Source organism: Bombina bombina, chromosome 8 (assembly GCF_027579735.1).
Source record: "Bombina bombina isolate aBomBom1 chromosome 8, aBomBom1.pri, whole genome shotgun sequence".
NCBI lineage: Eukaryota > Metazoa > Chordata > Amphibia > Anura > Bombinatoridae > Bombina > Bombina bombina.
In genome coordinates this window covers 336,495,820-336,520,075 of record NC_069506.1, presented here as the reverse complement: position 1 = coordinate 336,520,075, position 24,256 = coordinate 336,495,820, and the positions used below count along the sequence as shown (strand labels likewise).

Genomic DNA, 24,256 nt, shown 5'->3' with positions numbered 1-24,256 from the left:
TATTCAAATAAGTGATACTTCCTTCACGTCCCTCTGACATTCGCTGTACTCTGGGAGGAATCGGGCTTCAACCAATGCTGAGAAGCGCATATCACGTAGAAATCTTAGCACAAACTTACTTCACCACCTCCATAGGAGGAAAAGTTGTAAAACTGAATTGTGGGTGTGGTGAGGGGTGTATTTATAGGCATTTTGAGGTTTGGGAAAACTTTGCCATCCCTGGTAGGATTGTATATCCCATATGTCACTAGCTCATGGACTCTTGCCAATTACATGAAAGAAAGTATTTAGCAATATGACAATCTGCTTTCATCATTGTCTGTTTACATATTTTCATAAATCAATTTGTTTAAAACTATGGGGCAGATTACAAGTGGAGAGCTAAATATCGCTTTCATGACAGTGATATTTGCACTCCCCTGTGTAATACCAGCGCACACTAATTTGCAATGGTATTACAAGATGACAGCAATGCGAACGTGAGTTAACGGTCGTATTGCTGGGAAGCATTACGCTCACAAGAGTGCGCTTCCATAGACCTCAAATGGGAGCCATGTTCTCATGCCATCAGAATGGTATGAGTACCTCATGCAGCGAAGGGGGTACGTGGCGCAGCAAATGGCAGCAAATATAAATGCTATGTATATGCTTATAAACATACAGTATATAGTTATGTGTTATATGTGTATATACATATATATTTATGTATTAGAATGTGTATATACATACATATTTATGTGTTACTATGTGTATATACATATATATTTATGTGTTAGTATGTGTATATACATATATATTTATGTGTTACTATGTGTATATACATATATATTTATGTATTAGAATGTGTATATTCATATATATTTATGGTTTACTATGTGTATATACATATATTGTATGTGTTACCTATGTGTATATACATATATATTTATGTGTTACTATGTGTATATACATATATATTATTTATGTTACTATGTGTATATATATATATTTATGTGTTTAGTATGTGTATATACATATATATTTATGTGTTAGTATGTGTATATACATATATATTTATGTGTTAGTATGTGTATAATACATATATTATGATGTGTTAGTATGTGTGTATATACATATTAGTTATGTGTTAGTATGTGTATATACATATATATTGTATGTGTTATTATGTGTATATACTATATATTTGTGTTATTATGAGTATATACATATATATTTATGTGTTACTATGTGTATATATATATATATATATATATTATGTGTTAGTATGTGTATATACAATATATATTTATGTGTTAGTATGTGTATATACATATATATTTATGTGTTCGTATGTGTATATACATATATATGTATGTGTTAGTATGTGTGTATATACATATATATTTATGTGTTAGTATGTGTATATACATATATATTTAAGTGTTACTATGTGTATATACATATATATTATGTGTTAGTATGTGTGTATGTACATATATATTTATGTGTTAGTATGTGTATATACATATATATGTATGTGTTAGTATGTGTATATACATATATATATTTATGTGTTACTATGTGTATATACATATATATTTATGTGTTAGTATGTGTATATACATATATATTTATGTGTTACTATGTGTATTACATATATATTTAAGTGTTAGTATGTGTATATACATATATATTTATGTGGTTACTATGTGTATATACATATATATTTATGTGTTAGTATGTGCTATATACATATATATTTATGTGTTAGTATGTGTATATACATATATGTATGTGTTAGTATGTATGTATATACATATTATATTTGTGTTAGTATGAGTATATACATATAATTTATGTGTTACTATGTATATATATATATATATATATTTATGTGTTAGTATGTGTATAATACATATATATTTATGTGCTTAGTATGTTTATATACATATATATTTATGTGTTTAGTATGTGTATATACATATATATGTATGGTTAGTATGTGTATATACATATATATTTGTGTTATTATGAGTATATACATATATATTTATGTGTTACTATGTGTATATATATATCTATATTTATGTGTTAGTATGTGTATATACATATATATTTATGGTGTTGTATGTGTATATACATATATATTTATGTGTTAGTATGTGTATATACATATATATGTATGTGTTAGTATGTGTGTATATACATATATATTATGTGTTAGTATGTGTAATATAACATATATATGTATGTGTTAGTATGTGTGTATATACATATATATGTATGTGTTAGTATGTGTATATACATATATATGTATGTGTTAGTATGTGTGTATATACATATATATTTATGTGTTAGTATGTGTATATTACATAAATATGTATGTGTTAGTATGTGTGTATATACATATATATTTATGTGTTTAGTATGTGTATATACATATTATTTATGTGTTAGTATGTGTATATACATATATATGTATGTGTGTATATACAATATTATTTATGTGTTAGTAGGTGTATATACATATATATGTATGTGTTAGTATGTGTATATACATTATTATTTATGTGTTAGTATGTGTATATACATATATAATTTGTGTTATTATGAGTATATACATATATATTTATGTGTTACTATGTGTATATATATATATATATATATTATATATATATATATATATGTGTGTTAGTATGTGTATATACATATATATTTATGTGTTAGTATGTGTATATACATATATATGTATGTGTTAGTATGTGTGTATATACATATATATGTATGTGTTAGTATGTGTATATACATATATATTTATGTGTTAGTATGTGTTTATACATATATATGTATGTGTTAGTATGTGTATATACATATATATTTGTGTTATTATGAGTATATACATATATATTTATGTGTTAGTATGTGTATATATATATTATATTTTATGTGTTAGTATGTGTATATACATATATATTTATGTGTTAGTATGTGTATATACATATATATTTATGTGTTAGTATGTGTATATACATATATATGATGTGTTAGTATGTGTGTAATATACATACTATTTTATGTGTTAGTATGTGTATATACATATATATGTATGTGTTAGTATGTGTGTATATACATATATATGTATGTGTTAGTATGTGTATATACATATATATGTATGTGTTAGTATGTGTGTAGTATACATAATATTTATGTGTTAGTATGTGTAATATACATAAATATGTATGTGTTAGTATGTGTGTATATACATATATATTTATGTGTTAGTATGTGTTATACATATATATTTATGTGTTAGTATGTGTATATACATATATATGTATGTGGTGTATATACATATATATTTATGTGTTAGTATGTGTATATACATATATATGTATGTGTTAAGTATGTGTATATACATATATATTTATGTGTTAGTATGTGTATATACATATATATTTATGTGTTAGTATGTGTATATTACATATATATGTATGTGTTGTATGTGTGTATATACATATATATTTATCGTGTTAGTAATGTGTATATACATATATATGTATGTGTTAGTATGTGTGTATATACATATATATGTATGTGTTAGTATGTGTATATACATATATATGTATGTGTTAGTATGTGTGTATATACATATATATGTATGTGTTAGTATGTGTATATACAAATATATATTTATGTGTTAGTATGTGTATATACATATATTTGTATGTGTTAGTATGTGTGTATATACATAATATTTATGTGTTAGTATGTGTTTATACATATATATGTATGTGTTAGTATGTGTATATACATATATATTTGTGTTATTATGAGTATATACATATATATTTATGTGTAGTATGTGTATATACATATATATTTGAGTTATTATGAGTATATACATATATATTTATGTGTACTATGTGTATATATATATTTATGTGTTACTATGTGTATATCATATATATGTATGTGTTACTATGTGTATATATATTTATGTGTTACTATGTGTATATACATATTTATTTATGTGTTACTATGTGTATATACATTATATATTTATGTGTTACTATGTGTATATACATATATATTTATGTGTTACTATGTGTATATATATTTATGTGTTAGTATGTGTATATACATATATATTTATGTGTTAGTATGTGTATATACATATATATGTATGTGTTAGTATGTGTGTATATACATATATATTTATGTGTTAGTATGTGTATATACATATATATTTATGTGTTAGTATGTGTGTATATACATATATATTTATGTGCTAGTATGTGTATATACATATATATGTATGTGTTAGTATGTGTGTATATACATATATATGTATGTGTTAGTATGTGTATATACATATATATGTAATGTGCTAGTATGTGTGTATATACATATATATTTATGTGTTAGTATGTGTATATACATATATATGTATGTGTTAGTATGTGTGTATATACATATATATTTATGTGTTAGTATGTGTATATACATATATATGTATGTGTTAGTATGTGTATATACATATATATTTATGTGTTACTATGTGTATATATATTTATGTGGTACTATGTGTATATACATGTATATTTATGTGTTACTATGTGTATATATATTTATGTGTTACTATGTGTATATATATTTATGTGTTACTATGTGTATATACATATATATTTATGTGTTAGTATGTGTATATACATATCTATTTATGTGTTAGTATGTGTATATACATATATATTTGTATTATTATGAGTATATACATATATATTTATGTGTTACTATGTGTATATACATATATATTTATGTGTTACTATGTGTATATACAAAGCATATACATATATATTTACTGGGAACACACAGTTCCCATAAACTGCAATGTAAAGGGACTTTTCAGTGCCAATTTTTTTCTAACATCTCACACCCACTCTCTTTAGATCCCAAAAAACTGTTTTTTGCAGTTATTTTATTTAAAAATGAAGATGCTGCTATATAACACTTGATTTTTGGGGGCATTTGGGGTACATTATAAAATTAACCAGAGATCTGATCTCTGGTTGATTTTATAAGCGCTAATTGCTACCTCAAGCTCACGGTATCAATAACCAGCCACTTGTAATGGCTGTGTATTTATCTTGCGCCGTTTGGGGGAACGCGCTAAATTTGCACTCCTCTTGTAATTTAATCCTCTATTTACTAATCATTTTCATTATATTTCATTTTAAAGTTCTACACCTTGATATAAATATGTTTTAATCATTTAAATAAGCGTGTGTCACCTGTATAAAAGTGCCATCACCATCAACAAGTTCATTTACTATGTACTGTATATATCAACAATTTAATGCACTTTAATATTGTGTTAAATCATAAATTGCCAAATATTGAATCCCTTTTTAAATACACGCAGGTAAAGTGAAGGCAAAACCCTGATTGATATCGGGACTGGTCCAACCATTCATCAGCTCCTGTCAGCCTGCGAAGTGTTTGAGGAGATCATTGCTACAGATTATACCAACAAGAATCGAGAGGAACTAGAGAAATGGCTCAGAAATGAGCCTGATGGGTTTGACTGGAGCCCTGTTGTGAAGCACGTTTGTGAACTTGAAGGAAACAGGTTGTGTATCAGAATTATATGGGGAGGAAAGGAGAAATTATAATTAATATTTAAGAGTTGTTCTTGTGTAAAAAATAAATAATAACAGATTTGTTCTGGATATCAATTTAACAATGCAGAACAACTTACATTTGCTTAAAGGGACACTGAACCCAATTTTTTCCTTTCGTAATTCAGATACAGCAGCAATTTTTTTTTTTTTATATTTTTTTATTTATATCCAGCAGAGTGTACAAGTAAATAATTTCAATCTCCCTTCACCTCACAGGGCCAGGTAAGATTTACTATATTACACAGTAAGTACCTTAGAACAACAAATTTCATTTTCTCTTATTAATCATTGTGTTCATTATGCAAAAAAAAAAAAAAAATATTTATATATATATATTGGTACAACCAAGCTGGGATTTTTCCCATTTTCAATACATAGAATGCATCCTTAAGAATTCTCTTTAAATTTAAACAATAAACACACATAATGCACTTTTGTGTAATACTGCATCATCGATCTTAGTGTAACACTAAAAAAACAAGAAAAAAGAAGAAGAAAAAGAAAAAAAAAGAAAGACATTTAACTTACAATTCTAATAAGCGAAGACCTGTGTGTCTTCTGCCGTTCATATTCCCTAATATAATTCTTGAAACAGAACGAAGCAGATCCAAACAATGAATAGCCACAAACATATCAAACGAAAAAAAAAAAAAAAAAAAAAAAAGGTGATGAAGAAAAATAATAATAATATCTCTCCTCCTCCCGATCCCCCCCCCACTCTCTCCTGATATCACCAATTATCTAGTAAAACTATTTCCGAGTTTCTGAACGAAAGATCATATGATCAATTTCTGCAGGTGTAAATATTTTAATAAATTTTGCCCATTTCCTGAAAAAAGTTACTATTTCTTGTTCTGAGTTCAAATCTGTAGCTAGTTGTTCAATTAAGAAATTGTTTCTTGAGATAATTCCCTTACTTCTGCAATTGAGGGTACAAAATCTAGTTTTCCATTTTTTAAAGATTAGGTTTCTGACTGCCAAGATAGTTACATTTACCATCCTGGCATCAGAAAAATTCCTATTATTGGATATCAGGAAGATAATTATGGGGAATGTAAGCGTAAAAGATGTAATTTTCATCACTCTAAGCAACCAGAATTCAATCTTTTTCCAGAATTGATTGAGTCTGGGGCAGTTCCAAATCATATGAGCTAAATCTGCTGCTGGTAAATTGCATCTTGGACATTTGTTAAATTTATTATACCATTTATATCCTTTATCCGGGGTGAAATAGGACTGATACAATAGTTTTATATGGGACTCTCTCCAGGTTTCAGCTATGGAAGACTCAAAAAGTAATCTCAGAGATCTGACCACATATGTATCGTCTAGTACATCTATCTCTAGGAGATTTGTCCATTTTGAGGCTATTTTCTCCATGTTTTAATTTCCTTTGATTGAAACAAGATGCCTGTACCATGGGGCAATAGAGAAATGTACAGCAGCAATTTTAAGCAACTTTCTAATTTAATCTTATTATTATTTTCTCTTATTACTCTTGGTATCTTTATTTGAAAGAGTTGCCCATCTTTAAATCAGCACCTGGGTATGTGTGTAGCCACCAACCAACTGCCGTGTGCAGGTCAGGATTGCAGTGTATTGACGCTCTAGAGATGGCTTTAACTATGTGTTTAACCCATTTTTAAAAATAGCTCTGTACAAGTACAATAGCACACCGTTTTATTGTTGGTATTTTGCATTTATATAATCCATTTAATGCTTTATAAACTATGACCCCAATTCTACACCGTTAGTTAATGTTATGCAAAACATTGTTTTGGCTTCTCTTTCTATGGAGTTCCAGTTTGGCTGACCAATTTATACAATAAATCTGGATATTTTCATATCATTTGTATAGGAAACTATAGGAAAACTATACTTTATTGTGGGAGATTTTTAGGTTAGTTTCACAGACCTACACTGAAGCAAAACATATGCACTAAGGCACAGATTACAAGTGCGTACTAATGATACAGCGGGTTACGATAAGCAATATCACTGGGTCGCGCTAACATTAGCGTGCAATTTGATATACAAGTCCATGGTAATTTCCATTTCACTTTTAATGGATATCACGAGCGCGCTAAATAGTGCTGGTATTATAAGTTGTAAATTATTAGTTGCGCCTCGAGCCAAAGCCCGACACTAGGCATGGGCATTCGGATCCTTTTAATGAGGAAGATGGAAGCCGCTTGTAGCATTTGGCCCTATTTAACAAAGGTCTGTCTGACCTGATCCGACAGTGCGTATCAGGTCCGACAGACCTCGCTGAATGCGGAGAGCAATACGCTCTCCGTATTCAGCATTGCACCAGCAGCTCTTGTAAGCTGCTGGTGCAATATCGACCACTGCAGATTCATGGCCCAATCGGCCGCCAGCAGGGGAGGCGTCAATCAACTCAATCGTACTGGATCGGGTTGAATATGCGGCGATGTCTGTCCCCTGCTCAGGGCAGTTGGACAGTTTATGGAGCAGCGGTCTTTATGACTGCTGCTTCATAACTGGTGTTTCTGGCGAACCTGCAAGCTCGCCAGAAACACGGGGCCTCAAGCTCCATCCGGAGCTTGATAAATGGGCCCCCTTTGCCTCTTTTTTGAGCCGTATTTATTCTTGTGAGAGTGAAACACTTTAAGATCTGATTTGAACGTATCTCGTGTGTTTCACTCTCACAAGAATAAATGCGGCTCATAAAAGAGACAAATGCCACAAGAGGCCACCTTCTTCCACATTTGAGTCTTAACAAATGTTCTGAATGCCCTTGCCTAGCCGAAACTGCGCTTAAATATTTAGCTCGATCCTTGATACCTAAAGTGTAAGGGTTAAAACTATTTTTCACAAAACACATCAAAAACATATTAAAATAAAATATTACACTCATACATACGCCTTTAAATATAATTTTTTTTTTAATTTTGATTAAAAAAGTTTCAAAAGGTTAAAAGTGATATGGTATATTGCAAGGTGTTTGCCTAGAAAGGGCTCCAATGTGTATATATACAGTATATAGGTGTATACATACACTTGTGAGCCTTTCCCAGTCAAATACTTTGAAACTTGCAACATTCTTGTTCATTTTTTAATGTTTTACTGTCTTTTAAATAAATACTTGAAATGACTATTTTTTTTTACTTTTTCACTATTTTCTTTTGAAATAAATATATAAAATAAATATAAATTTATATATATATTTATATACACACACAAAACACATATATTATATATATATATATATATATATATATATATATATATATATATATAATTCCAAAAGTAGACAATGGCAACAGCACTTTTCTTTAAAACATTTCTTCTTTATTAAAGTAACATTAGGATAAAAACACAGCGACGTTTCGAGCCTCTTGGGCCCTTCCTCATGCTATAGAATTAAGAACAAAACATCTCCCTTATGTACACCTGTGTATAGGGTGTGGCTTACTTAACTGCAAGATTTTACCTGAACTTAACTCATGTTGGTATCCCCAACCGGTAAGGTTCTAGCTGAACATTTCAACTTTATTTTTTAACTTTATTATTTTAGACATTTGTCTCTCAATGTTTAAATGTTTAATTGTGTGATATAACATATATATTTCCTTTACATTATATTACAAGTAAACACATATCCACAATTATTATACACAGGAATTTAAAAACAGTTATAAAAACAAATGTAGATCATAATCCTTGTTAATCCATTTGGATACAATGTTTCAGATTTTTTATCCACCATACTTCTTTCTTTTTAAGTAGCAACTCTCTATTGCCTCCTCTCCTTGGTTTAGGGATATAGTCTATGACCTGAAACCTTAACTGGCTAACAGTGTGTCCTGCTGTTATAAAAGTGTGATGAGACGGGTAATATCATATTTTTGCATCTAATAGAGGACTTGTGTGCACTTATTCTGTCCCTGATGGGGTTAATTGTTTCCCCTACATAGCCCCGCCCACATGGGCATTTCAAGATATAATACAACATAATTAGTATCACAGGTGAAGAGGCCATTGATTTCTCTCTTTTAGTGTCATTAATTTGTGCAACATTTTTACCCTTTATCATTGAGTTGCATTGAGCACAATCTAGACAGGGGTATGACCCTTAGTTTGCTGTTGTCAGATAATTAACTGGGTCTTTTTTATTACTGCCTATATCTGCTTTCACTACAAAGTCTCTTATATTTTTAACCCTTTTGTAGGAACTAATAGGGGGTTGTTGAAATTCCTCTAACATTAGAGAATTTCAACAACCCCCCTATTAGTTCCTACAAAAGGGTTAAAAATATAAGAGACTTTGTAGTGAAAGCAGATATAGGCAGTAATAAAAAAGACCCAGTTAACTATCTGACAACTGCAAAAAAGGGATCATACCCCTGTCTACATTGTGCTCAATGTAACTCAATGATAAAGGGTAAAAATGTTGCACAAATTAATGACACTAAAAAGAGAGAAATCAATGGCCTCTTCACCTGTGATACTAATTATGTTGTATATATCTTGAAATGCCCATGTGGGCGGGGCTATGTAGGGGAAACAATTAACCCCATCAGGGACAGAATAAGTGCACACAAGTCCTCTATTAGATGCAAAATATGATATTACCCGTCTCATCACACTTTATAACAGCAGGACACACTGTTAGCCAGTTAAGGTTTCAGGTCATAGACCATATCCCTAACCAAGGAGAGGAGGCAATAGAGAGTTGCTACTTAAAAAGAAAGAAGTATGGTGGATAAAAAAATCTGAAAACATTGTATCCAAATGGATTAAACAAGGATTATGATCTACATTTGTTTTTATAACTGTTTTTAAATTCCTGTGTATAATAATTGTGGATATGTGTTTACTTGTAATATAATGTAAAGAAATATATATGTTATATCACACAATTAAACATTTAAACATTGAGAGACAAATGTCTAAAATAATAAAGTTAAAAAATAAAGTTGAAATGTTTCAGCTAGAACCTTACCGGTTGGGGATACCAACATGAGTTAAGTTCAGGTAAAATCTTGCAGTTAAGTAAGCCACAACCCTATACACAGGTGTACATAAGGGAGATGTTTGTTCTTAATCTATAGCATGAGGAAGGGCCCAAGAGGCTCGAAACGTCGCTGTGTTTTTTATCCTAATGTTACTTTAATAAAGAAGAAATGTTTTAAAGAAAAGTGCTGTTGCCATTGTCTACTTTTGGAATTATATATATATATATATATATATATTATATGTGTGTTTGTGTGTGTATATAAATATATATATAAATTTATATTTATTTATATATTTATTTCAAAAGAAAATAGTGAAAAGTAAAAAAAAATAGTCATTTCAAGTATTTATTTAAAAGACATTAAAACATTAAAAAATGAACAAGAATGTTGCAAGTTTCAAAGTATTTGACTGGGAAAAGGCTCACAAGTGTATGTATACACCTATATACTGTATATATACACATTGGAGCCCTTTCCCAGGCAAACACCTTGCAATATACCATAACACTTTAAACCTTTTGAAACTTTTTTTTAATCAAAATTAAAAAAAAAAATTATATTAAAGGCGTATGTATGAGTGTAATATTTTATTTTAATATGTTTTTGATGTGTTTTGTGAAAAATAGTTTTAAACCCTTACACTTTAGGTATCAAGTCGAGCTAAATATTTAAGCGCAGTTTCGGCTAGGCAAGGGCATTCAGAACATTTGTTATGACTCAAATGTGGAAGAAGGTGGCCTCTTGTGGCATTCGTCTCTTTTCTGAGCCGCATTTATTCTTGTGAGAGTGAAACACACTGAGATACGTTCAAATCCAGATCTTAAAGTGTTTCACTCTCACAAGAATAAATACGGCTCAAAAAAGAGGCAAAGGGGCCCATTTATCAAGCTCCGATGGAGCTTGAGGCCCCGTGTTTCTGGCGAGCTTGCAGGTTCGCCAGAAACACCAGTTATGAAGCAGCAGTCATAAAGACCGCTGCTCCATAACCTGTCCAACTGCCCTGAGCAGGCGGACAGACATCGCCGCATATTCAACCCGATCCAGTACGATTGAGTTGATTGACGCCTCCCTGCTGGCGGGCCGATTGGCCATGAATCTGCAGTGGTCGATATTGCACCAGCAGCTTACAAGAGCTGCTGGTGCAATGCTGAATACGGAGAGCGTATTGCTCTCCGCATTCAGCGAGGTCTGTCGGGACCTGATACGCACTGTCTGATCAGGTCAGACAGACCTTTGTTAAATAGGGGCCAAATGCTACAAGCGGGCTTCCCTCTTCCTCATTAAAAGGGATCCGAATGCCCATGCCTAGTGTCGGCTTTGGCCTCGAGCGCAACTAATAATTTACAACTTATAATACCCAGCACTATTTAGCGCGCTCGTGATATCCATTAAAAGTGAAATGGAAATTACCATGGACTTGTAATATCAAATTGCACGCTAATGTTAGCGCGACCCAGTGATATTGCTTATCGTAACCCGCTGTATCATTAGTACGCCACTTGTAATCTGTGCCTTAGTGCATATGTTTGCTTCAGTGTAGGTCTGTGGAAACTAACCTAAAAATCTCCCACAATAAAGTATAGTTTTCCTATAGTTTCCTATACAAATGATATGAAAATATTCCAGATTTATTGTATAAATTGGTCAGCCAAACAGGAACTCCATAGAAAGAAGAAGCCAAAACAATGTTTTGCATAACATTATCTAACGGTGTAGAATTGGGGTCATAGTTTATAAAAGCATTAAATGGATTATATAAATGCAAAATACCAACAATAAAACTGTGTGCTATTGTACTTGTACAGAGCTATTTTTAAAAATGGGTTAAACACATAGTTAAAGCCATCTCTAGAGCGTCAATACACTGCAATCCTGACCTGCACACGGCTGTTGGTTGGTGGCTACACACATACCCAGGTGCTGATTTAAAGATGGGCCAACTCTTTCAAATAAAGATACCAAGAGTATAAAGAGAAATAAATAATAAGATTAAATTAGAAAGTTGCTTAAAATTGCTGCTATCTGAATTACGAAAGGAAAAAATGGGTTCAGTGTCCCTTTAAGCAAATGTAAGTTGTTCTGCATTGTTAAATTGATATTCCAGAAGAAATCTGTTATTATTTATTTTTTACACAAGAACACTCTTAAATATTAATTATAATTTCTCCTTTCCTCCCAATATAATTCTGATACAAACCCTGTTTCCCTTCAAGTTCACAAACGTGCTTCACAACAGGGCTCCAGTCAAACCCATCAGGCTCATTTCTGAGCCATTTCTCTAGTTCCTCTCGATTCTTGTTTGGTATAATCTGTAGCAATGATCTCCTCAAACACTTCGCAGGCTGACAGGAGCTGATGAATGGTTGGGACCAGTCCCGATATCAATCAGGGTTTTGCCTTTCACTTTACCTGTGTGTATTTAAAAGGGATTCAATATTTGGCAATTTATGATTTAACACAATATTAAAGTGCATTAAATTGGTTGATATATACAGTACATAGTAAATGAACTTGTTGATGGTGATGGCACTTTTATACAGGTGACACACGCTTATTTAAATGATTAAAACATATTTATATCAAGGTGTAGAACTTAAAATGAAATATAATGAAAATGATTAGTAAATAGAGGATTAAATTACAAGTGGAGTGCAAATTTAGCGCGTTCCCCCCAAACGGCGCAAGATAAATACACAGCCATTACAAGTGGCTGGTTATTGATACCGTGAGCTTGAGGGTAGCAATTAGCGCTTATAAAATCAAACAGAGATCAGATCTCTGGTTAATTTTTATAATGTACCCCAAAATGCCCCCCAAAATCAAGTGTTATATAGCAGCATCTTCATTTTTAAATATAAATAACTGCAAAAAACAGTTTTTGGATCTAAAGAGAGTGGGGTGTGAGATGTTAGAAAAAAAATGGCACTGAAAAGTCCCTTTACATTGCAGTCTATGGGGAACTGTGTGTTCCCAGTAAATATATATGTATATGCTTTGTATATACACCATAGTAACACATAAATATATATGTATATACACATAGTAACACATAAATATATATGTATATACTCATAATAATACAAATATATATGTATATACACATACTAACACATAAATATATATGTATATACACATACTAAACACATAAATATATATGTATATACACATAGTAACACATAAATATATATACACATAGTAACACATAAATATATATGTATATACACATACTAACACATAAATATATATGCATATACACATAGTAACACATAAATATATATGTATATACACCATAGTAACACATAAATATATATGATATACACACAGTAACACATAAATATATATGTATATACACATAGTAACACATAAATATACATGTATATTACACATAGTAACACATAAATATATATACACATAGTAACCACATAAATATATATGTATATACACATACTAACACATACATATATATGTATATACACATACTAACACATAAATATATATGTATATACACACATACTAACACATACATATATATGTATATACACATACTAACACATAATATATATGTATATACACACATACTAGCACATACATATATATGTATATACACATACTAACACATACATATATATGTATATACACACATACTAACACATACATATATATGTATATACACATACTAGCACATAAATATATATGTATATACACACATACTAACACATAAATATATATGTATATACACATACTTAACACATAAATATATATGTATATACACACATACTAACACATACATATATATGTATATACACATACTAACACATAAAATATATGTATATACACATACTAACACATAAATATATATACACATAGTAACACATAAATATATATGTATATACACATAGTAACAACATAAATATATATGTATATACACATAGTAAACACATAAATATATATGTATATACACATAGTAACACATAAATATATATACACATAGTAACACATAAATATACATGTATATACACATAGTAACACATAAATATATATACACATAGTAACACATAAATATATATGTATATACACATAGTAACACATAAATATATATATACACATAGTAACACATAAATATATATGTATATACTCATAATAACACAAATATATATGTATATACACATACTAACACATAAATATATATGCTATATACTCATAATAACACAAATATATATGTATATACACATACTAACACATACATATATAATGTATACTACACATACTAACACATAAATATATATGTATATACACAATACTAACACATACATATATATGTATATACACACATACTAAACACATACATAAGATGTATATACACATACTAACACATAAAGTATATATGTATATACACATACTAACACACATATACATATATATATATATATATAGTATATAAATATTACACATAGTAACACATAAATATATATGTATATACTCATAATAACACAAATATATATGTATATACACATACTAACACATAAATATATATGTATATACACATACTATAACACATACATATATATGTATATACACATACTAACACATAAATATATATGTATATACACATACTAAACACATAAATATATATGTATATACACACATACTAACACATACATATTTATGTATATACACATACTAACACATACATATATATGTATATACACATACTAACACATACATATATATGTATATACACACATACTAACACATACATATATATGTATATACACACATACTAACACATACATATAAATGTATATACACATACTAACACATACATATATATGTATATACACACATACTAACACATACATATATATGTATATACACATACTAACACATAAATATATATGTATAGGCACACATACTAACACATAATATATATGTATATACACATACTAACACATAAATATAATATAGATATACACATAGTAACACATAAATATATATGTATATACTCATAATAACACAAATATATATGTATATACACATACTAACACATACATATATATGTATATACACATACTAACACATAAATATATATGTATATACACACATACTAACACATACATATATATGTATATACACATACTAACACATAAATATATATGTATATAAACATACTAACACATAAATATATATGTATATACACATACTAACACACATATATATATATATATATATATATATATATATATATATATATACACATAGTAACACATAAATATATATGTATATACTCATAATAACACAAATATATATGTATAAACACATACTAACACATAAATATATATGTATATACACATACTAACACATACATATATATGTATATACACATACTAACACATAAATATATATGTATAACACACATACATATATATGTATATACACATACTAACAACACATAAATATATATGTATATACACATACTAACACATAAATATATATGTATATACACACATACTAACACATACATATTTATGTATATACACATACTAACACATAAATATATATGTATATACACACATACTAACACATACATATATATGTATATACACATACTAACACATACATATATATGTATATACACACATACTAACACATACATATATATGTATATACACATACTAACACATAAATATATATGTATATACACACATACTAACACATACATATATATGTTATACACATACTAACACATAAATATTATATACACATACTAACACATAAATATTATTATATACACATACTAACACATAAATATATATATATATACACATAGTAACACATAAATATATATGTATATACTCATAATAACACAAATATATATGTATATACACATACTAACCACATACATATATATGTATATACACATACTAACACATAAATATATATGTATATAAACAACTAACACATATACTTAACACAACTAACACATATATATATATATATATATATTACATAGTAACACATAAATATATATGTATATACTCATAATAACACAAATATATATGTATATACTACATACTAACACATACATATATATGTATATACACATACTAACACATAAATATATATGTATATACACATACTAACACATAAATATATATGTATATACACATAGTAACACATAAATATATATGTATATACACATACTAACACATAAATATATATGTATATACACATAGTAACACATAAATATATATGTATATACACATACTAACACATAAATATATATGTATATACACATAGTAACACATAAATATATATGTGTATATACACATACTAACACATACATATATATGTATATACACATACTAACACATAAATATATATGTACATACACACATACTAACACATACATATATATGTATATACACATAGTAACACATAAATATATATGTATATACACATACTAACACATAAATATATATGTATATACACACATACTAACACATACATATATATGTATATACACATACTAACACATAAATATATATGTATATACACATACTAAACACATAAATATATATGTATATACACTTATAATATATATATAATACACATAGTAACACATAAAGTATATATGTATATACACATAGTAACACATAACTATATATGTATATACACATAGTAACACATAAATATATATGTATATACACATAATAACACATAAATATATATGTATATACACATAATAATACAAATATATATGTATATTACACATACTAACAGATAAATATATATGTATATACACATAGTAACACATAAATATATATGTACATACACATAGTAAACACATAAATATTGTATGTATAATACACATAATAACACATAAATATATATGTATATACACATAGTAACACATAAATATATGTATATACACATAGTAACACATAAATATATATGTATATACACATTCTAATACATAAATATATATGTATATACACATATTAACACATAACTATATACTGTATGTTTATAAGCATATACATACATTTATAATTTGCTGCCATTGCTGCGCCACGTACCCCCTTCGCTGCATGAGGTACTCATACCATTTCTGATGGCATGAGAACATGGCTCCCATTTGAGTCTATGGAAGCGCACTCTTGTGAGCGTAATGCTTCCCAGCAATACGACCGTTAACTCACGTTCGCATTGCTGTCATCTTGTAATACCCATTGCAAATTAGTGTGCGCTTGGTATTACACAGGGGAGTGCAAATATCACTGTCATGAAAGCGATATTTAGCTCTCCACTTGTAATCTGCCCCATAGTTTTAAACTAAATTGATTTTTTTATGAACATTTGGGAAATATGTAAACAGACAATGATGAAAGCAGATGTCATATTGCTAAATACTTTTCTTTCATGTAATTGGCAAGAGTCCATGAGCTAGTGACACTATGGGATATACAATCCTACCAGGGAGGGGCAAAGTTTCCCAAACCTCAAAATGCCTATAAATAACACCCTCATAACACCCACAATTCAGTTTTACAAACTTTTCCTCCTATGGAGGTGGTGAAGTAAGTTTGTGCTAAGATTTCTACGTTGATATGCGCTTCTCAGCATTGTTGAAGCCCGATTCCTCCCAGAGTACAGCGAATGTTAGAGGGACGTGAAGGAAGTATCACTTATTTGAATACGATGATTTCCCTAACGGGGGTCTATTTCATAGGTTTCTCTGTTTATCGGTCATAGAGATTCATCTCCTACCTCCCCTTTTCAGATCGACGATATACTCTCAATTTACCATTACCTCTACTAATAACTGTTTTAGTACTGGTTTGGCTATCTGCTATATGTGGATGGGTGTCTTTTGGTAAGTATGTTTTTAATTCTTAAGACACCTCAGCTATGGTTTGGCACTTTATGCATTTATATAAAGTTCTAAATATATGTATTGTACTTATATTTGCCATGAGTCAGGTTCATGTATTTCCTTCAGCAGACTGTCAGTTTCATATTTGGGGAATTTAAACATTTTAAGAAATGTATTTCTTACCTGGGGTTTAGTCTTTTTTTCAATTGACTACTAAGGAAATAGATAATTTTGCTTTATATGTTGTTTTTTCTCTTACATTGAGCAAGATGTCCCAATCTGATCCTGTCTCAGAAGTTTCTGCTGGAACATTGCTGCCTGACATCGGTTCTACCAAAGCTAGGAGGATTTGTTGTAAAAGTGTAGAAATTATTCCACCAAATGTCATTTGTAATAGTTGTCATGATAAACTTTTACATGCAGATAGTGTTTCCATCAGTAATAGTACTTGCCAGTTGCAGTTCCCTCAACTTCTAATGTACATGATATACCTGTAAATTTTAAAGAATTTGTATCTGATTCTATTCTGAAGGCTTTGTCTGCATTTCCACCTTCTAATAAACGTAAAAGGTCTTTTAAAACTTCTCATTTAGCTGATGAAATTTCAAATGACTAGCAACATAATAATTTATCCTCCTCTGATGAGGATCTATCTGATTCAGAAGATCCTTCCTCAGACATTGACACTGACAAATCTACTTATTTATTTTAAAATAGAGTATTATGCGTTCTTTATTAAAAGAAGTGTTAATTACTTTGGATATTGAGGTAACCAGTCCTATTGACGTTCAGTCTAATAAACGTTTAAATGCTGTTTTTAAACCTCCTGTGGTTTTCCAGGGGTTTTTTCCTATTCCTGAGGCTATTTCTGATATGCTCGCTAGGGAATGGAATAAGCCAGGTACTTCTTTTATTCCTTCTTCAAGGTTTAAAAATTGTATCCTTTACCAGCAAAATCTATAGAGTTTTGGGAAAAAATCCCCAAAGTTGATGGGGCTATTTCTACTCTTGCTAAACGTACCACTATTCCTATGGAAGATAGTACTTCCTTTAAGGATCCTTTAGATAGGAAGCTTGAATCCTACCTAAGGAAGGCCTATTTATATTCAGGTCATCTTCTCAGACCTGCTATTTCTTTGGCTGATGTTGCGGCTGCCTCAACTTTTTGGTTGGAGAATTTAGCGCAACGAGAATTGGATCCTGACATATCTAGCATTACTCGCTTACTGCAACATGCTAATAATTTTATTTGTGATGCCATTTTAGATATTATCAAAATTGCTGTTAGATCCATGTCTTTAGCTGTATTAGCTAGAGCTTTGTGGCTTAAATCTTGGAATGCTGATATGACATCTAAATATAGATTACTATCTCTTTCTTTCCAAGGTAATAATTTATTTGGTTCTCAGTTGGATTCTATTATTTCAACTATCACTGGAGGAAAATGAGTTTTTCTGCCTCAGGATAAAAAACCTAAGGGTAAATCTAAGGCTTCTAACCGTTTTCGTTCCTTTCGTCAGAATAAGGAACAAAAACTCAATCCTCCTCCCAAGGAAGGAATCTGCTTCCAGTTGGAAGCCTTCCTCAAATTGGAATAAATCCAAGCCATTTAGGAAACCAAAGTCTGCCCCTAAGTCCGCATGAAGGTGCGGCCCTCATTCCAGCTCAGCTGGTAGGGGCAGATTAAGGTTTTTCAGGGATTTTTTGGATAAAATCTGTCCAAAATCATTGGAAGCATTGTCTCTCAGGGGTATCGAATAGGATTCAAAGTAAGACCTCCTGTGAGAAGATTTTTTCTCTCACGCATCCCTGTAAATCCAGTTAAAGCTCAGGCTTTTCTGAAGTGTGTTTCAGACCTGGAGTCTTCAAGGGTAATCATGCCAGTTCCTCCTCAGGAACAAGGTTTGGGGTTTTATTCAAACCTATTCATTGTACCAAAGAAATTTTTTTTATTCAGACCAGTTCTGGATCTGAAAATTTTGAATCATTATGTAAGAGTACCAACTTTCAAGATGGTGACTATAAGGACTATTCTGCCTTTTGTTCAGCAAGGACATTATATGTCCACAATAGACTTGCAGGATGCATACTTTCATATTCCGATTCATCCAGAACACTATCAGTTTCTGAGATTCTCTTTTCTAGACAAGCATTACCAATTTGTTGCTCTTCCATTTGGCCTAGCAACAGCTCCAAGAATCTTTTCAAAGGTTCTGGGTGCCCTACTATCTGTAATCAGGGAACAGGGTATTGCGGTGTTTCCTTATTTGGACAATATCTTGGTAGTAGCTCAGTCTTTACATACTGCAGAATCTCACACGAATAAACTAGTGTTGTTTCTTTGGAAACATTGTTGGAGGATCAATTTACCAAAAAGTTTCCTCAGACAAGGGTCACCTTTTTAGGCTTCCAGATAGATTCAGTGTCCATGACTATGTCTCTAACAGACAAGAGACATTTAAAATTGGTCGCAGCATGCCGGCACCTTCAGTCTCAGTCATTCCCTTCAGTGGCTATGTGCATGGAAGTTTTAGGTCTCATGACTGCAGCATCGGACGCGATCCCCTTTGCTCGTTTTCACATGAGACCTCTACAGCTTTGCATGCTGAATCAGTGGTGCAGGGATTATACAAAGATATCACAATTAATATCCTTGAATCCCAATGTACGACAATCTCTGACATGGTGGATAGATAACCATCGTTTGGTTCAAGGGGCTTCTTTTGTTCGGACCAACCTGGACTGTGATCTCAACAGATGTGAGTTTTTCAGGTTGGGAAGCTGTTTGGGGATCTCTGACAGCACAAGGGGTTTGGAAATCTCAAGAGGCGAGATTACCAATAAATATTTTAGAACTCCGTACAATTCTCAGGGCTCTTCAGTTTTGGCCTCTGCTAAAGAGAGAAGCATTCATTTGTTTTCAGACAGACAATATCACAACTGTGGCTTATGGCAATCATCAGGGTGGCACTCACAGTCCCCAAGCTATGAAAGAAGTATCTCGGATACTTGCTTGGGCGGAATCCAGCTCCTGTCTAATCTCTGTGGTGCATATCCCAGGTGTAGACAGTTGGGAGGCGGATTATCTCAGCCGCCAGACTTTACATCCAGGGGAGTGGTCTCTCCATCCAGATGTGTTTTCTCAGATTGTTCAGATGTGGGGTCTTCCAGAGATAGATCTCATGGCCTCTCATCTAAACAAGAAACTTCCCAGATACCTGTCCAGGTCCAGGGATGTTCAGGCGGAAGCAGTGGATGCACTGACACTTCCTTGGTGTTATCATCCTGCTTACATCTTCCTGCCTCTAGTTCTCCTTCCAAGAGGGATCTCCAAAATTATCATGGAACAGTCTTTTGTGTTGCTGGTGGCTCCAGCATGGCCACACAGGTTTTGGTATGCGGATCTGGTTCGGATGTCCAGTTGCCCGCCTTGGCCACTTCCGTTATGGCCGGACCTACTATCTCAAGGTCCGTTTTTCCATCAGGATCTCAAATCATTAAATTTGAAGGTATGGAAATTTAACGCTTAGTTTCTAAGTCATAGAGGTTTTCTCTGACTCAGTGATTAATACTATGTTTCACACTCGTAAATCTGTCTCCAGAAAGATTTATTATAGAGTTTGGAAGACTTACATTTCATGGTGTTCTTCTCGTAAATTCTCCTGGCATTCTTTTAGAATTTTACAGTTCCTTCAGGATGGTTTGGATAAGGGTTTGTCTGCAAGTTCCTTGAAATGTCAAATGTCTGCTCTTTCTGTTTTATTTCACAGAAAGATTGCTATACTTCCTGATATTCACTGTTTTGTACAGGCTTTAGTTCGTATTAAGCCTGTCATTAAATCAATTTCTCCTCCTTGGAGTCTTAATTTGGTTCTGAAGGCTTTACAGGATCCTCCATTTGAGCCTATGCATTCTTTGGACATTAAACTACTTTCTTGGAAAGTGTTGTTCCTTTTGGCTATCTCTTCTGCTAGAAGAGTTTCCGAGCTATCTGCTCTTTCTTGTGAGTCTCCTTTTCTGATTTTTCATCAGGATAAGGCAGTTTTGCTGACTTCTTTTCAATTTTTACCTAAGGTTGTGAATTCTAACAACATTACTAGAGAAATTGTTGTCCCTTCCTTGTGTCCTAATCCTAAGAATTCTTTGGAAAGATCCTTACATTCTTTGGATGTGGTAAGAGCTTTGAAATATTATGTGGAAGCTACTAAAGATTTCAGGAATTTGTTTTATTTTCTGGTCCTAGGAAAGGTCAGAAGGCTTCTGCTATTTCCTTGGCTTCTTGGTTGAAACTTTTGATTCATCAAGCTTATTTGGAGTCGGGTCAGGCCCCGCCTCAGAGAATTACAGCTCATTCTACTAGATCAGTCTCCACTTCGTGGGCTTTTAAGAATGAAGCTTCAGTTGATCAGATTTGCAAAGCAGCGACTTGGTCCTCTTTGCATACATTTACTAAATTCTACCTTTTTGATGTATTTGCTTCTTCAGAAGCAGTTTTTGGTAGAAAAGTTCTTCAGGCAGCTGTTTCAGTTTGATTCTTCTGCTTTTGTTTTAAGTTTTTTCTTTCAAAAATGAAATAAACGTATTTTTTTGGGTTGTGGATTAATTTTTTCAGCGGAATATGGCTGTTTTTATTTTTATTCCCTCCCTCTCTAGTGACTCTTGAGTAGAAGCCTCCACATCTTGGGTATTGATATCCCATATGTCACTAGCTCATGGACTCTTGCCAATTTCATGAAAGAATACATAATTTATGTAAGAACTTACCTGATAAATTCATTTCTTTCATATTGGCAAGAGTCCATGAGGCCCACCTTTTTTATGGTGGTCATGATTTTTTTGTATAAAGCACAATTATTTAAAAAAAATTCCTTTGTTGATGCTTTCTACTCCTTTCTTTATCACCCCACTGCTTGGCTATTCATTTAACTGAATTGTGGGTGTGGTGAGGGGTGTATTTATAGGCATTTTGAGGTTTGGGATACTTTGCCCCTCCAGGTAGGATTGTATATCCCATATGTCACTAGCTCATGGACTCTTGCCAATATGAAAGAAATGAATTTATCAGGTAAGTTCTTACATAAATTATGTTTTTTTGCCTTTGATACACACATTCACACATGTGCACGTTCACGACGCTTGCACATACATGTTCATACAAAAGCACATGCACAAACATACATGCAGCAATTGAGACAGATATATGGACAAACACATACCCACAAATACACACAAACAACTGCATAGTTATATATATATATGTTCAAAAAACAATTAAGCATATACAAATATATTTGCAAATCCTTACTCTTTATTCTGCTTTCTAGCATGTAATGTTAAACAAAAGTGCATAAAACTAATTGAAATTCCAAATCAGTTCCCTATCTGTTTATTAGAAAACAAGAACATTTTGGGCTTTTGTATATAAAAAATACCTCCCTCTCAGCAGCTCATCTTGTTACCCCCCCCCTCCCCCTTCATTCACTCCTGATTTTTTAAGGGATTAAAGGTCTACAGTATCTTACCCAGTCAAATCGGAAAGTCACACTTGACTCCCCAAACCCTCCCAATAAAAACACACAACCCATTGATTGAAGAAAATTAAATCACACCATCACTGGTCACCTTTATTCACTCAATTAAACTGCATAATACTGACAGAGAAAAAACTGGGATGGTGGCACTTGAGATGCTAATGTCCCTAGAACCACAAGAGGTCAGTAGCCCCATCTACTGAGGATTTATCT

The 24,256-nt window shown here is 31.1% G+C and overlaps 1 pseudogene; it reads right to left on the bottom strand.

Annotated features, from left to right (window-relative positions):
* Positions 1-24,256, bottom strand: part of LOC128639271 (nicotinamide N-methyltransferase-like) — a 90,048-nt pseudogene that overhangs the window by 53,792 nt on the left and 12,000 nt on the right.